Below are 17,502 nucleotides of genomic sequence, written 5' to 3' on the forward strand. Positions count from 1 at the left end.
GATGGATGGATGGATGATGGAGGGAGGATGGACAGAGGGTGGATGGATGATGGAGGGAAGATGGACGGATGGATGAATGGATGATGGAGGGAGGATGGAGAGACGGATGGACGGATGGGTGGATGAGGAAGGGAGGATGGAAAGATGGATGGATGAGGGGGAGGATGGATGGGTGATAGAGGGAGAATGGACAGATGGATGGATGGATGGATAACCATTGCTACCCTTAAATCACTGAAAGTGGTCCTGAGGATCATGGTGAAGAGTGTTCTGAGAACCAGATTCATCTTCTCTTGACCAGCCATGAGGGTCAGCAAGAGGTGACCCTGTAAGGGGCGTTATCTTCAGGGAGTAGGTCAGGCAAAGCTCTTGCCTCCAAATGGGCAAAGGTTACCAGCATGAGAAGAGGTACGTGCATATTTGCTGGGAATTCCCTCTTTTCCACTGCTGTGCCTAGCTTACCCGGGCAAACAAACAAACAAACAAACAAAAACCTGGAGAACTGAATCAGCCCAAACCTAAGAGGTAGAGAATCACTCTGCCACCCAAATATTCTAGCCCCCCAAAGAACCTGGGTTCCTGTGTGCTTATGTCTCATGACCTGAAGTTAACAACAAGGGCCATCCTTACTTATCATCACCAAGCCACCCCTTCAAAGCATCCCCAGGCTCTCCTAAAGAGCACCTCTGCAGACTGCCAGAGCCCCTCCCCACTTCATCCTCCAAGTAACAGTGACCCCCTGCAGGTTCCAGAAACGCCACACATCATATGCCTGAGTCATTCTGCCTGGACTGCTGTTCCTTCCCCTGCCTCTCCATGGTAAAGTCCCCATCCCGGAGACCCAGCTTGGGCCCTCTCCTGGAAGAAGGCCTTCCTGGACTGCTTAGGCACAACTGTTTGGTTAAACAAATGAGCCACTGCCCAAAGGCCCCCACCCCAGGCTTTCCCACTATTCTGACCCAGGACTCTGCCATCCCTGACTAGTAGCTGCCAGGAAGAGCCTGGTACAGAATACATTGTGAAGTGGGAAACTTCCCAGCCTGGGGCCGGGAAAACAGACACATCCAGTTTCTTCCAGACAGCAGGTGAGGGCAGTCCCTGCTCCCGGCAACCTTCCTCCGTAGCTGTCTTCGGAGGTCACACTGGCCAATTCATGACTTTCCTAAAGTAGCCCCCCTGCTAGGCATGGAAAGAACCAGGAGAAGATGCACATTTGAGAAACCTGCTGGGATTTCAGAGGCCAGCGGCTCTTAACCAAGTTAGCAAGGTGTGCGCTTACGGCCGCGAGCTTAATAAGCGTAAGGCACAGAACAGATGTTCCAGCAAGTGCTGGCTGATTGACTGATGGATTGCTCACGGAATTCCTCTTGATGGCGACTGCCACACCGTTTTGAAATCCAAGGCGCAGAAAAGAAGGTTGGAGATTTCCAGCCTGGTGCGAGAATGAGGTGTGAAAAGGCACCGATGCCTGCTTTAGCAGGCGACCTCTACCCAGGGTTTCTCAGTTGTAGCACCGGTAACATTTGGGGTTGGATAATTTGTTGCCAGGGCTGCCCTGTGCCTTACAAGATGTTAAGCATCTACTCGCTAGATGCCACGAACACACACACCACCACCACCCCCCAGTCCGTGACAACCAAAAATGTCTCCGGATATTGACAAATGACTCCTGGGGAACAAAGCGTCCTAGCTGAGAAACAGTGCTGTGGCCCAGCTGTTCCCAGGGCAGCGCTCAGAAGCCAATTCCAGGGGAGTAACTCTCCCTCTGCTCAGGACTCTGCCTCCCAGTGGCCAGACTCAGTTTACCTATCTACAAAATGAGATCATAGTCTGCAAGTGACTTGCATGCTTCTAGCCATACAGAAGGCACCCAATGATGGTTTTACATTGATTTGTACACAGTTCTCCTGAAAACCTCAAGCCAGAATCTTCGATCTCTCCCCAAAAGCTAGGGAGATACCACTGGAAACCCAGTAAGACCTAATGAGGGCTTCATAGATGTCCAAACACTTTGGCCAAGTTAGACCACTTTGCAGGATCTATTCTAATGTAACGTTCAGAATTTCAGGTAAACACGTACATACGAGGACATCTATTCCAGCATTTTCTATCACAACTAAAACTAGAAACAATCTAAATGTCCAACCACGTAAAGAGAGCAAAGTGAAAATATGACAGAGTCAGACAAAAGGACATCCTGTAGCCAACAAACCCCACAAAACTAGAAGTTATTCATTAATAAACATGGGAAAACGTCCATGATAAAATGCTGAGTGAATCAAGAGTCACATAACTATATATCATGTAATTTCAATTTTGTCAGAAAATACAGCGCAAAAATATTTCACACTGGGGGGGGGGCTCAGTCAGTTAAGCATCTGACTCTTGATTTCAGTTCAGGTCATGATCTCATAGGTTCGTGAGACTGAGCCCCACACAGGGCTCTGCACTTACAGTGCAGAACCTGCTTGGGATTCTGTCTCTCTCCCTCTCTCTGCCCATCCCCCTCTCCTCTCTCTCTCCCAAAGTAAATAAATAAACTTAAAAAAAAATAATAAAAAACAATAGAGACTGGAAGGATATTTAACAAAATTTCCTCTTTATGATGTTCCTTATTTCACAACTTTTTTTTTTGTTAACGTTTATTTATTTTTGAGACAGAGAGAGACAGAGCATGAACGGGGGAGGGTCAGAGAGAGAGGGAGACACAGACTCTGAAATAGGCTCCAGGCTCTGAGCAGTCAGCACAGAGCCCGACGCGGGGCTCAAACTCACATACCGCAAGATCGTGACCTGAGCCGAAGTCGGACGCTTAACCGACTGAGCCACCCAGGCGCCCCTATTTCACAACTTTTTAAAAAGTATGCCTTAGTTTTAAGATCTTGTGGGGAAACTACTTTGTTGTTGTTGTTTCTAATAGTTTTCTATCAGAAGAGAAGGCTCTGCTTGAAACCTCAAGTGCTAAATCAAAGCCCACGCCTTGAATACAGAGCCCCTAGCCATGCAAAAAGGATTTTAAACCTAAATAAAGGGAAACCCAAGGAAACAGAAACAGAAAAGGGACCAACAGGGCCTAGGCCACTGGGGAAACCTGAGGTCCCCACAGGGCGGGCTGGGCTGGGCTGGGCAGTGGGTGAGACCCAGGCCTGTCCTGTGCGCTGCTCTGTCTGTCTGCCTGTCTGGACTACTGGCTGGGCCACTTGGGTGCTCACTCAGGCAGCCAGCTCCGTGAGGCTTGGCTAGTAGATGCCTATGACTGGACACTGGTCGAGAAGCTTGGCTCTCACAGCTGAAATCAGCGAAAGCAGGAACAGGACTCATACCACAGGTGGGTAGTAGGGGTACAGGGTGGGGAGGCTGTCGGGACCCTCAAACTCGGCAAACCAAGGCTTCCAAGCCATCAGCCTTGTGCTGCCTCTGGCTTTTCTGCCTGCCACCGACTGCCCATCGAAGGTGGGCTCCTTGAAGATGGAAGAGGATGGCAATGAAGAAGCACCACACTAGAGGGTGGGGTCGCAGCCTTTCCTGGTAAAGCAGCTGGCCAGAGAGCGCCGGGGGCCCAAGGGGCCTGGGCCTGAGGGCTGGATCTGGAGAAGGATTCGGCACCCGGGTGTCGGGCCGCAGAGACCCGGAGGAGATGGGGACACCAGCAGCCCACGCCCCACTTCCCACAGGGCTCCCAGGGCCAGGGGAGCCATGAAGCGGTGTGCCCTCGCTCTGCCTTACAGTCTGCCCCCAGGAGTGTAGACCAAGCAGAGGAGCTGAGCAAATGTGGACAGAAAATAACACCGCACCTTCAGACCCGCCGAATGCCTCCAAACGGCCTCCATCCAAACCAAGTGCACAAACAGACGAGCAGGAGTCCACAAGTCCCAAGTTGACACGTGTGAAAGTTTTCTTGTTTCCTGTTCTCTCGAAGTCCTTTGCCCAGATGCACTTGAAGTATCAACATAAAGCTAACACGGCCTACACTTGCAGGACACTACAAATCACAAAACCCCCAAAAGCTGGTGCAGGCCATCAGAGTCAGAGGCATGTATGTAAGAGCCCAAGTGTCCCAGGCCAGCAAGGGTTTAGTGACAGGAAAGGGCAACATTCTCAGGACCTTGACCTTGAGCGAGGGCCATGCTGGGCTCCCACTCAGAGTCTCATTTACTACTAACACACACCAGCAAGGCAGGTCAGGACTCCCACTCTGAGTTGAGAAGCAAGGGCCAGAGAGACACCGCGCCTGTCCTGATGTTCAGCTGGCCCACACTCAGACTCCTTCCAGGCTCGTTTTGCCTTCTTACTCTGTAGAAGACTCAAGGCACGGTGAGACAGGACGTTCTTGAAATAGGCTGACGCCAGGGCCAGGGTACGGGCAGGGGACGCTGTGACGGGGGGGTAGGATGCCAGGCAGCGTTGCGCACTAGGGCCGCAGGCTGACCTCACAGGTGGAGGACCATTCCACGGCCCATCCTCCCCTCGGGGCAGGCCCCTTCCACTGGCTCCCAGGCCTCAGGCCGTCACAGCGTGGGCAGGGCAGCTGACACTGGCTCCTCTCTGCACCCACACTCCTGCCAGGCTATCTCTTTCCTCCCCTTCTTCGGAAACCATAAGAACACCCACAAGGTAGGCCCTTCAGCCAAACCTCAGTGTGAATGGAAATTGCAAAATGCCTGCTCAAGCCGTGAAACTGAACTGGCCCCAAAGCGGGTCCAACTTCTGGCCACTTCAGTCATGAGCCCTGAGACAGCTGTCATGATGCACATGAGGTTACCTACACAGGATAAAAAACAAAAACAAACACAAAAACAAAAACAAAAACAAAAAAAAAACAGGAGCCATCCTAGGGACCCTCAGGCCATAACTACACACTTGATAAGCTCACTACACTCTGGTTTCTCGTGGGGCCTGAAAGCTGCCTTTCACAGTCCCATGAAAGAGAGCCTCTGCCTTAAAGTCCACTTCTCAGAACAGCTCAATTCTTGGCCAGCTTGCCCCAACCTCCAGTCCAGCAAAAGCTGGGCCAGGCAGCTAAGTCTTACCATCTGCTGAGACCCATCCTGGGTTGTCCATCAAGCCTTACAGATGCGAATGCTTACCCCTTTCTTATTTGCAAAAGTCACAAAGGAACTGGGGAACATCACAGGAAGAAAACACTAATCTGCATCACCCCACCCTAAAGATCCTTGATAAAATGCAGATCTCAGAACTCCACTCCACAGGAATTCTGTCTCATTCAGTATGTACTTCCTGGGGCCTGAAAATCTGCATATTTAACAAACTGCCCACCTGAACCTGATTCAGGAGTCCCAAGAACTCCACTTCGAGATGCCTGAGGCCTTATTCTCAGATTTGCCTCTATAACTCATCTCCTGTTCTGACATCGTTCTCTTACGCTATTTCTCTTTTTTGTGTTAAGTGCATCTTAGAAGAAGAAAAAAAAAATCTAATTCTTATAGGGATCTGATAGTTAAGAGACTTACTGATATATATGTATTTCAGAATAAATACATATACACGTCACACACCCCACATTCACATGTAACAGGAAGAGTAACTTAACACACTATATCACGTGAGTAAACGGACTATATTATATGTACTTTCTATGGATGAAAACATCTAAATTACATTCAAACTGGAAAATTCCTGGCTGTGCAACCCTGGAGTCTGATTTCTCCTTTCCCTACACAAGCAAGGTAACACAGGCACACACTCAGTCCAGGAACATCACAGACGTCCCCTCACCTTGATCTCAGCAGACAGTGAGGGCCGGCCCTAAATACGCTGTCACAGCCCGGACACATAATGTATCACCACAGTACAACCCACAGCTGTCTGCGGAAATGTCTGAGTGATGTGCCTTCAACCTGTCATCGGACCACAATGACCTCAATTTTTGGAGAAGTCAAGTCAAAAGTCTACCCTTATCTCCAGAGATCCGAGACATATTTATGTGTCAGCCTTCCTTCAACTTGTCCATAGCCTTCAAGAAAACTTGAAAAGGCCACCACAGGCCCTGTGCTGCCCCTGCCCCCAACACCCACCAACGTCCCAAGTCCACCCCCATCCATGGTCATGACATGACCATATCCCAGAGGTGCCCGAGCACTACAGTGGGCTAGGGAGAGTGACTGGTGGGAAGGTGGGGCGTATTCCTTGAGCAGCATTGCATAACCTGCTCCCCGGAAGCCCAAGCAGTGGTGGGAGACCCCACGCTTTATCCAAACTCGGGTCCTCCCACCCTGCCTGCTCTCTGATTCTTAGGGGTGGGTGGCGAGAGACGAGATGCGGCGGCTCCCAAGGTTCTGAAGCCAAAGGATCTGAGCTCACCTTTGCCAAGGCCTGCCTTCCACACAGAGAGGCAAAAAGCAACCCGCACAGGGTCAGCCAGCTCTTGAATGACTGGTCTCCCTCTCCCCGAGGGTAACCTCAAGGGTTCCAGCTATTTTTCTTCATATGCGCTCATCCATCACGCTAACTCCCTTCCTCAACTCTTTCCAGAGGAAAACAGACTGAAAGACGAGGTATATAAGAAAGGGTTCCTAGCTGTTATGGGGGGAAGGGGGTGGCATCAGCAGTTCTCTTCCCCTGTCCAACTTTCTATACGGCTGCCACCTTTGTAGGCAGGTGTCAACGACTCGGTCTTACGATGGTCTTAACCAGTACAGAATTGTCGGATCACTGTATTGTGTGCACCTGGAACCAGTATAACATTGTATGTTCAAGTAGATTTCAATAATAAATTTTTTTATTTTTTTTTTATTTTTTTTAACGTTTATTTATTTTTGGGACAGAGAGAGACAGAGCATGAACAGGGGAGGGGCAGAGAGAGAGGGAGACACAGAATCGGAAACAGGCTCCAGGCTCTGAGCCATCAGCCCAGAGCCCGACGCGGGGCTCGAACTCATGGACCGCGAGATCGTGACCTGAGCTGAAGTCGGACGCTTAACCGACTGAGCCACCCAGGCGCCCCAATAAATTTTTTTAAAAAACAGTCTTAACTAGCAAATGACAAAGACGGGGCAGGGGACATCAAAGGCCCTCACCCCTCTCCACCGGGCTCAGTCATATTCCTCCTTCAAGAGCAGTTCAAAACGGAAGCTCTTCGGTCCCAAAGCAAAACTAGTTCAATCCCCGGGGGTATGTTACCTTGATAGTCACTGGAATTATTTAAACGCATTCCTGTCCTCCCTCAGCTGAAACTTGGTAAGACTTCCATCCCCTTCTTTTTAAGCACCTGCTTGGTGAATTGTAGACTCTCAAAGAAAGACTCAACAAATTAAGAGCTATTTTCCGGCCATCAAGGTCTGCCTATACTGCAAATACTCAAATATTAATCTCCCCATCTCAGGTTTAAAAATATGGACTTGGTTTTTTTTTTTGTTTGTTTGTTTTTAACTCCCAACATAATGAATGAGCTTAAATATTAGAAGTTGAAATTATTTAGTAAATCATTTCACCTGCAAAGCTTCTATTTGCATAACATTAATTCATGATGGCAGCTAAAACAAATTCATCACATTCTGTATATTAGAAGCTGATTTATGTAGGAATTGAAAAAAATCATGAGCTCAAAATTATGTTGACATGATGTACATGCTCAACGGAGAAAGATTTTTCTCTTTCCATCTTTTCCCTTTTTTTTTTTTTTTAAATCATCTGAACAACTGAATTATGGTGAGGAGGAAAAGGATCTGAGCAGAGGAAGGAGGCGAAGGACTGGCATCTCAGAAAATGAATAATGCTACCGCCTCACGTGTGTGGCAGGCGCTTGGTGCGCATACACACACAGTCTCCGGTTATTAATGTCAAGTATGCCAAAGATACGCTGGAAAATCATTACCATTCATCGCCACTAACCGCCATTAAATTTCAATCAATTCAACTTAGCACAAGTGTACTTGAGCGGCCCTTACAGTTCCTTAAAAATGTGGCTCAAAAGTCGGGCTGACTTATTGCATTGTCCACCGCACAAAGAAGCATTGCTAAGCATCTGCTTGGACCCGGGGACCGATGCTCTTTTAACATCCTCAGCATTCAAAGATCTTTCTTTTTCTGAGCTAAGAGGTCTTGAATCCCTACAGGTCAAGACGAATGGGGGTGGGGGTGGGGGTGGGGGTGGGGGTGGGGGAGGGGTGCGGACGATGCCAAGAGACCACCACTCTTTTCCAGCCTTTGGGGTGGGGACCGGGCAACAGGAGGCCTCCCTGGCTGTAGTCAGTCTCGCAGATGCCTTGCAGAAAAAGTTTCTGAAGCCACCAAAAGTTTGGGAACATGTCTGCTGGCTCCGGTGAAATGCTCTCAACCCACTCTGCAAACTGAGCTGACCTCGAGCTCCCTTCCCCAGGAAGGGGGATGGGGGGGGGGCGAGTCCATCGGGAGCGGGAGGGAGAGTCAGCCTGGGCCCCAGCTTTGGGAAAAGGCGCCCTTCCCAGGTGCAGGGACAGCGGGCCCGCGCGCTCCGGGGCGCTCGCCCGGCGACAAAGGCGGCGGTGGCGGCGCGGGCCCAGTGGGACCTGGCCCGCTGGCTTTCTTCCCGACTCGCCACGAGCACGGTCCGGCCTGCCGCCACTCGCCGGAGGCGGCCGGTGCGCCGGCTGGACAATGTGGCCATTGTTCGGGCGCCTCAAACCAGGCCTGCGGGCAGGTGGGAGGAAGGCGGCGCGGCCGGCGCGCGGGCACTCGGGGCACCGAACGTCCCCCGGCCGCAAGCACGGTCCCCACGGGCTGGGCACGCCGCCTCCCGGGCCAGCCCGCCTCGGGGCGGCAAGTGGAGGGGCGGGGACGGGGTGGGGGGAGGGGGAGATGGGAGGCGAAAGCAGAGAGAGAAGGGAAAAGATGGGAAGGGAGACAGGAGAGAAAAGAGAAGGGAGAGAGAAACAAAGAGAGTTGGGAGAGGGAGAAAGGAGAGGGAAAAATAAAGCCGTGAAAGAGGAAATGGGGTAAGAGAGACATTAAAGGAGAGACAGAGGGGGCGGAGGAGGGAGTGAAAAGGAGGGGGGGGGAGAGGAAGACAGAAAGGAGACAAAGAGGAGAGGGAGGACGGGAGAAAGGAGAGGAGGGGAGAGACAGACAGACAGACGTGCCATAGAAGTGTACCACAGGCTACCCGGGAAGCCTCTGCAAGGAGCAAGAGTTCACCCTATTTCGTAGAGAGAAGCGGTTCCAAACCCAGCGGAGTCAGCAAAGTGTAATCACACCAGGGGCTTTGCTTAATTACAGGTTTCCGAGCCGGGCTGAGGAAGAGAGATACTTAACTGTGTCCCCGGGAAGGCCTAGGCGGGCTCTCAACTGGCTTGTAAGGTTGGGGAGTACAAATACCCATCTCCACCCGCTCCCTGCCCAAAGCCCCCTGAGCCAGGATCCTGGAGGGGAGGCTGGGGTCTACGGCGTGGTAGGCTCGGGCTGACCAGAAAGAGCCATCCTGTGTGGGCTTTGAACGCTCAGTTGGGACGGGAGTCCCAGGCTCACCAGTGCCGGTCATCGGTGAGGCCACAGGCCTGGGGAGGCCCCGCCTCAGGCTGCAGCAGCGCTGTTCGCCCTCCTACCCCCCCCCCACTCGCGGGAGGCCAGGGGCCCTCGGCCCAAGGGGGGAAATCAATCCCGTGCTAATGAATAAAAAGTCCCCTTTATTTCACTGCTGTTTTTGGTTCATTAAATTTTCCACAGATTTGCAGAGAAGAAAACATAATCAATAAACCCTGACAAAAGTGAACGTGTGAAAAAGGCCAGAGAATGGAAAAGCGAGATAAAAGTGATATCCGATCACAGATTTCAGCAGCAGATGACGAGCTGGGGGCTGCTGGAGAATCTCAATGGACCATCACCCTTTCGCGGCTTTCCTTCCCTTTGCTGAAACTCTTCATTCAAGACAATAGTAAATGCACTAAAACTTTTTTCTTATGCTAATGCATGAAACCGGGCACTCACAGTTAAAACACACTTCCCAGCAACCTGTTTTTTTTTTTTTTAACAACACACATGCAAACACACAAAACCACATTAACTTATTCAATTTAAATGAAAATCTCAAAAATGGTTTAATATGTACTCTTTGGTCACACCTTCAATGACTTATTTTCCCCCGTTTGCACGTTTTTTAAGAAACGAGGATCAGAACACAACCAGGATTACTGAGGATGCTTTTGTTGGTGAAGAAATTGGGAAAAATAAGACATTAAAAGCAAAGAAAGCATGCTGTTCTCATTAGTGCATTTTCTCAGGGTTTTACCATCGTTTTGTAGGTGAAAGGTGCTTCTGTCACCCTCAGAATCTAAAAACAATGACCTATGATTTGTTTTTAAAAATCTTTTATATTCCACAGCAAACACCCAAATTAATTTTGGAGAAAATGAGTAATATTGAGTCTGGTGTCGTGTGTTTACTCAAAAACCACAAAGCTGTTACTCTTTACCAAAGGACACTACCAAACACCAGTGTCCCCTTCCCTTTGGGTCTTTGAAACAAGCCTCAGGAAACAATTACAGGGTCGCTTTCCTCCCCGAGGTCTTTAGACTGCTGCATATTCTGGTAGTGCGTATAGTCACCTATTCCGCCTCTGAATTTTCTGGAATCTGAGAATAGTTTCTCTCTTTGGCATTCTTCACGTGTTTCATTCGTCCCTGCCTCTGACACTTACTGAAAAGAAGAAAGGGGTGGGGGGGGGGAGGGATGGCTTCCCTGGGGTTCCCTTTCAAAGGACCCTGGCCCAGCGGGAACAGCTGTGGCCGTCCACAGCGACAGGGTCCACCTGGCCTGGCCATTGCTCCTGCACCAAGGACCGGGCTCTGGCACAGGTAGAAACCCCCACCCCCACCCCCCAACACCGGGGCCTGAAGAAGGAAGACTGGTTTGCTCTACCTCTCTCAAACCAGCGTCATGAGTGAGCGTCCTTCAGATGAACACAAGCCCTGATGAACACACACTTTCCCAAGAAAAAGCAAGCAGCCCTACCCGTAGCGTTCACAAGGATGTAGGGCTCCTTTCTGAGCGTTAACAAGCCCGCAGGGTGTGTAGGGGTCACACAGGCTTTCAGAGTGCACACGACAACCTCCTGGTCTCATTTAAAGGGAATTGCTGGCATCTGTGGGGTGAAGTCCCCCCCCCCCCGCCCCGGGGTGGCCGAGGGAGGCCCTGATGGGAGAAGGGTGTTTATTAGACAAATATCCAATTTTGTCTGCCTGCCTGCTGAATCTCCTGGCTTGCTAATCCAGCCCTATGGGCCGCACTGTGTACAGGGCACTTGTGGGAGTACAAAAAGCATGAAGTATTTGTGTATTTTTCAGTCGGCAGTGCAAACAAGCCAGCTACAGTACACAGCCTCCAAGACCCCCACGGCCAGGCAGTGAGCCGCTGACCGGCAGCCCTGTGGCCCCCTCTTCCGTCCAGGCAACTCAAAGGATCTCCTCTGTCCAATGCTCTCCCCACAAGGCCTGGAGCACCCCCGAGAAAGTGGAGTGGCACTCCAGAAGGGCCTTGCCTAATTCCACACACACTTCGAGGTGGGGCCCAGTCCAGAGTTCCCTCCAAGGCCACGGCCAGGGTCAGTGCGAGCTGTAGAGGTTCCCCCCACAGCCTTGGGAGGTTCTGCTGAAGGAGTCTGGACCCTGCAAACTCCCCCTCGAAACAATTCCCACGGAGGATAAAAACATCTCTAACGGTCCCACCCTGTTCCTCGGGAGCCTGGCCCGGCTTTGGGGGGCGGTGGTTCTCCCTCTTGGCCTCACCCGCTCGCTGACTTGGAAAACAGACTGCTCTCACTGGTCTCTCAGATGCCAGAGCAAGGGCCGGACAGCTCACCCGAGGGCGATCTCGTGGGCAGGTGGGCTCCTCACCTACCTGGGACTCTTCCTGCATCAGGGTAGATCCCCCTAGAACCACTAAATCACCTCCCAAAGTCGGCGGGTTTCTCAGAGCAGAAGGAAAATACAAAACCAAACTTGGGTAATACGAAACAGTAACTGACTTTGAAACTCTTAGACAAGTGACAACTTTCCTTGTGTCTGGGTTCGAATGGAATCTGAATCGGGGAGAGAACATTTCCACAATTTCCAGTAACCCTCAGCCATGGGAGGGAGAAGCAGGCAAGTCTAGGAAAACGGAAGCAAGAAAGATGAAGGAAGGAGAAGAAAAGTGTGGCCAGAGGCCCACGGGAGGGAAGCCTGCAGGGCACACATCTGCAAGTTCTAGAGTCCACATTCTAGAACAGCCCCAGGGCAGACCAGAAGCTGGGAAAAGCCCAAATGAAGAAAGTCAAAATTAAAAGCAGCCAAGCGTGGCCAGGGCGCCCTCCCCTCCCCTGGGGAAGACCAGCCCAAGTAGCCACACAAAGAATTCCCTCCGGTGGGTGCAACTGCAAAGTTGCTCCCAGGCCCAGGGAGGCCTGCCCTCAGACACTAGGAAGCGGAGGGAAGGAAACTCCCAGCCAAGGTAAGGAAATGGGCGGGGAGGGGGCCCGGAGGTGAAGTGGCCAGAACAGATCTCATCAGGGGGACTTGCGACTAGCCTGCTCACTCCTCCGCTTTCCACCGCTGTATATTTTGGATTTCACAGTTTATTTACTTTACTTTTTGGCACTGGGCCCCCTGAGCATGCCAATACAATATTTGTTTAAACACTATTTTATGCCGCTTGCGAGGGAAACGTTTACTTTCAAATTCTCCAACATCCCCCAGAGCCTCGTCTGCAAACAGCATATGAGCGTTTTACAACTGCTCCCTTTATCTGAAGCTGTCGGGATTAAACCTTCACACGCCCGGCGAGGGCGGCGGCGCGGGGGCCCAAGACTCCGCCGCGGCCACCGGGCTGCAAAGCCCGCGCCAGAGGCCGTGCACCCAGCGGGATGCCCGGGTGGGAGGGCAGAGCGGCGCAGGAAACACCCCCCCCCACCCACCCACCCCCCAGGGCCCGGCACCGGACTTGGGAAGGGTGCGCTTTTCCAGCAGGGATCGACCCAGAGAGCCACATGAAAATTATACAAAAGGGAGGGGAGTTAAGGGAGGCACCCAGGCGGGGTTTGGGGGGCGGGGGGGGGAGGGGAGCGAGGCCCGCAAGCGCGTCCGAAGTCGGTCACCCAGGGTGAAGCGCGCGGGCTCCATCCAGAGCTCCTCGCGCTGTAAAAGTCGGGTTTCCTAGGAAATGACAGCAATTACTGCCGGGCTGAAAAGGCGCCGAGTAGGGTGGACTTTCAGCTCCCCGACGCGGCGGGCGCGCTCACACTCGCACACGCACACGCTCCCTTCCTCCTCCCCTCCCTACCCACCCTCCGCCCCCGTCCGGGAAAAACGCTCCCCTCTCTAAACCCTTAATAGGATTGGCGCCCAACTCTCTACGCGCCTCTCCCCATCCATCACACACAGATCAAGTTGCAGTAGTGGATTTTTCAAATTCCTCAGCAAATATACTTGTTGAGAGATTGGCCCTTCGGGGGGTGGGGGGGGGGGGACGAGGAGGGGGGGGGGCGGGGATGAAAGTGAGGGGTGGGGGGACCCGAGGACCGGGCCAGGGATTACGTGCGGATCCCTTCGAGAAGTCAAGCGGATCTAGGGGCGGAGGGCAGGGGAGGAGGAGGAGTTGGCGGAGAGAAGCAAGGAGGGAGGCCGGAGAGGAGAGCCTGACCGAGGGGGAGGGGGGCGACAGGGCCCGAAGACCGGGAGGAAGGAGCGAGGAAGAAAGAAAGGCAGGGCTCCGCGACGGGTAGCGCGGAGAAGTGCAGTCAGAAGTTCCCAAGTGGCTGGCCGCAGCCCCTCCACACACCGCACACTCCCCTAAGTCACGCTCCCACCGTCCACCTCCGGGAGCTTCGCAGCATCCCAGCCTCCGGTGCTACCCACCACCTCCCGCACAAACAGCCCGCGTCTTAGACGCGGTGAAGACGGGTTGCGGGCCGGCCAGGCTGTGCAACGGGAGAGGACGGGCTCTTCCCCCAGGTAGGAAAGGGGATGCAAAATCGCCCACCGGCCACAAGTTCCTTGCCCTGGGGCCCCCGCCCCCTTTTCGTCCCCGCCCGGCTTGGCCAGAGCCCGAAACGGCGCCGCCTCGCCAGCCCCCGGCCCCCCAAGCCCGGTGCCCCGATCCCTGTGCCGTGGCGAGCATACACGGCCGAGGGACCCTCAGAGACGGCGCAGCATCCCAGTCGCCCCGGGCTCGGACGGCGTAGGGAGCACTTCGCAACGAAAAGCAAGCAAAAGAATGCCAATGCAACTTTACCGAGGGAGACAAAAGTTTGCCTCTAGCACGCAGGTGGCCTCTGGGGCGCCGAGCGGTGGCTTCGGGCCCCCATCCCAACTTGGCTGGCGCGGCGACCCGCCGCGGGCTGCCGTGTACCGGGGCTCAGTCCGGCCGGGGCGGGGCGGGGCGGGCCAGGCAGGGGAGGGGACCGAGAGGCGGGCGGGGGCCCAGCAGCCCCTACCGCCGGCGAGCCGGGAGCTCCCCTAGGCTCCCGCGCGCCGCGCGGCCCACGCTCCTTGCTTCAGCTCCTCCGGCTCCTCTGGCTCCCCCGGCGCCTCCTCGCCTTCCTGCGCGCCCGCCGCCGCCGCCGCCGCCGCCGCCGCCTCCCGCTCCTCCTCGAAGTCTCATTGATGGTAGTTTGAAAAAAAGTCCGCGGAGCCGTGCTGCCTCGGCTGGCGAGCTCCGGCACTCCTGCAATCCATCAGCGCCGCCCGGACGGCGCAGCGCCCCCGCGCGCACGGCTGCAGCACACCCGGGCGCCGCGCCCCCGCCCGCGCCGCGCGCCCCCGCCTCCGGGGGCACCCGGGGGACCCGGGGCCAGGGGAACCTGGGGGTGGGGGGAGGGGCGGCCGAGGATCCTCTTCCCCAGCACCGAGTCTCGAGAGAAAGCACACCTACGAACAAAGTTCGAGCAGGGAACGAAAGAACGCGCCAGTTTCCAACACTTTTTTTTTTTTTTTAAGGGGCCGGGGTTGGGGGGGGGGGGGGGGGGGGGTCGCTAACTCAAGTCAGATGAGCTCCGGGACTGAGGCGCAAGGACTGCTCTGTTTTCAATCTCTGAAATCACCCGCCCTCCCCACCTCCCTCTTCCCCTCCGCCGGGAGATGCCCGGGTCGCAGTTCCTAGTGCGCCCGCTCCTCCGGGCGCCGGGGCGGAAGCCGGGGACTGGAGGCAAAGGGGGGAGGGCGGCCGGCTCCGAGCGGACCCTCTTCCAGCCGGCAGGGCGCGCAGGTGCCTGGGGTCCTGCCCGCACCCCCCGCTGCGGCTCGCACGAGTCGCCTTCCCAGCGCCTGCAGGCGAGAGGCGAGAAGCCTTCTAGGTTTGGTACATGTGTGTTTTGCAGGGAGGGGTTTTGTTTGTTTTGTTTGTTTTGGGTTTTTTTTTTTTTTTTTTAGAGACTCCACTCTAGTTTCCACAGCCAGATGGAAGTAATCAGAACCCAACAACAACAGAGGAAGAAGGAAGAAAAAAAACTCACTGAATTTTGGGCCAAAGTGTATATGGGGGTGTGTGTGAAAGAACGCGCTTAAGCAAACTGGGTGACTCGCTCGGGCCCTCAAGCCACACCATCGCCCAGAACTGAGCGGCCTCGCTTGGAGGAGCTTGGGAGCCGCTGGCTAAAGCGTCCCCTAAGTCCTCTGGGGCCACCATCCTGTCTTTGCTGACGGTTCTCCCCCAAAGAGTGCCTCACTGGGGGATTGGTTTTTTTTTTTAATGTTTCTTCCCAACGTTTGTGAAACACCTTGTGCTAGGTGACGAGTAATCGTTCCTGACCAGTAACAACTCCTTTATATTATTTAACCTACAAAAGTCAGAGATTGGTTCACTTCCCCATTTTACAGCTGAGAAGACTGAGCTTAGAGGAGTTAGGTAACCTGTCTGAGGTCAGAGCACAGAGCCACCATCTGTGAATTTCAGTGGGTTGTACCATTAGTTCAACTAAATTGGCCCAGTTGAGACGGGTGGGAGCATCTCTCTCCCTCAGCCTCCTTCCCTGCAGTTGCTTCTTGTCTGGAATGCAGGGGGAAACAAAGGCTCGCAGGGGCAATTCCACACCCCCTGTGGGGGTGTGACCTTCACAAGCCCATTTTACTGATACACTCCCTTTGGGTCAGTAGCTCTCTCCATATACCATTGACCATTCCCTGACTTTATTTTTCACCTTTTAATCAAAGAGGGAAGGAACAGTATGGTCCCCGTTCCCTACCACCTACCTTCCTTCTCTCCCCCTTATCTTTCTTCTTGACCTAGAGGAGAACATGTGCAGAACGATTCTGATTTTGTTTTTCCCCAAATGGGCTCCCCGGGTGGGAAAGAAAATCCACAGAGTTTTTAAAAAGCAAAACTTGTAGAAGCCAATGTATTTATCAAAGGGAAGCAAAGTTTGAAAGGGGCTTTTTCTTTAAATATGATCGGATTCACCATTCCTCTGTGCTATTTGTTTAAATTCCTGCTGAGCTTTTGGAACACAGACTCCAAGGAGACAGAAAAAGTAAACTCTCCCTCCCTGCCTTGGCCATATTTTAATGATCCTTTTCATATCTACCCCCATGAAATGCGGGGAATCATTTCATGTTACGGGAATATTAGCTTCGTCGGCTGATTACTTCCTTATAAGTGTGTCTCTGTTGGTTTCCCTGTGTTGTTAGGTTTGTGAAGGAGTTTAAACAAGTCCACATTTTGAGAGATTTCCTTTTTCTCTGTTTTTTCCTCTCAAACCAGCTCAACTCCTGCTGGAATCCAGGCACTCCCATAACCTTTCCTGGCTTCTTTTGGCCAGGAGGTGACTGTAAAGATGAGGGTGGAATGTTCTCGGTTTGAGGAGAGGCTCTAGACACCATGCCTTAATCTGTAGACAGAAGTTTGGACGCTGGAAAAAGCAACAAGGTTCACAGCAGAGAAAGCCTTCATCTGAGCGTTGGGACACTGAGTTCTGCTTCCAGATCTAATACTAAACGTATGGCCTTGGGTAAGTCCTGGTTCATTCAGTCGGCAACTTTCTGTGAGCCAGGTGATGTGCCAAGTGACCCCACATCACAGTGAGGAAGACTGGTGAGCACCTTTCCTGTGTGAACTTAGCGTTTCATTAATAACCACAAACAGGGGCGCCTGGGTGGCTTGGTCAGTGGAGCATCTGACCGCAGCTCAGGTCATGATCCCCACGGATCGGATTGTGGGTTGGGACCCCGCATCAACCTTTGCACTGACAGCGTGGGAGCCTGCTTCAGATCCTCTGAGTCCCTCTCTCTCTGCCCTTTCCCCCACTCGCACTCTCTAAGATAGATAGACATTAAAAAAATAACCACAAACAAATATATAATCGGAAACTGGGTAAAGAAAAAAAAATGCAACGTGCTCCATGCTTGTGCCTGGTGACCTGAGCCAGCACGGGGGGCGGTGCAGGGCTCAGGGAAGACATTCCTGAGAAAATGAGGTTGCACTGGCGTGAAGAAGGAATGGACAACCAAGGGAAAAATAAGAAGTGGAACCACGTTACACTGAAAAGCGATGGAAACAACAGAGTGAAAAAGGCATCCTGTGGAATGGGAGAAAAATATTTGC

The 17,502-nt window shown here is 53.1% G+C and overlaps 1 protein-coding gene across 1 annotated transcript in view; it reads right to left on the reverse strand.

The window, feature by feature from the left end:
- GLI2 (GLI family zinc finger 2) overlaps positions 1 to 14,623 on the reverse strand; it is a 257,439-nt gene extending 242,816 nt beyond the window's left edge. Inside the window, 1 exon segment of the mRNA XM_040474663.1 lies at positions 14,200 to 14,623. The gene's annotated coding sequence lies outside the window, so the exon portion shown is untranslated.
- Between the last annotated feature and the right edge of the window lie 2,879 nt (positions 14,624 to 17,502).

This window comes from Herpailurus yagouaroundi, unplaced genomic scaffold (assembly GCF_014898765.1).
Source record: "Herpailurus yagouaroundi ecotype Mexico unplaced genomic scaffold, PumYag 140, whole genome shotgun sequence".
Lineage (NCBI taxonomy): Eukaryota > Metazoa > Chordata > Mammalia > Carnivora > Felidae > Herpailurus > Herpailurus yagouaroundi.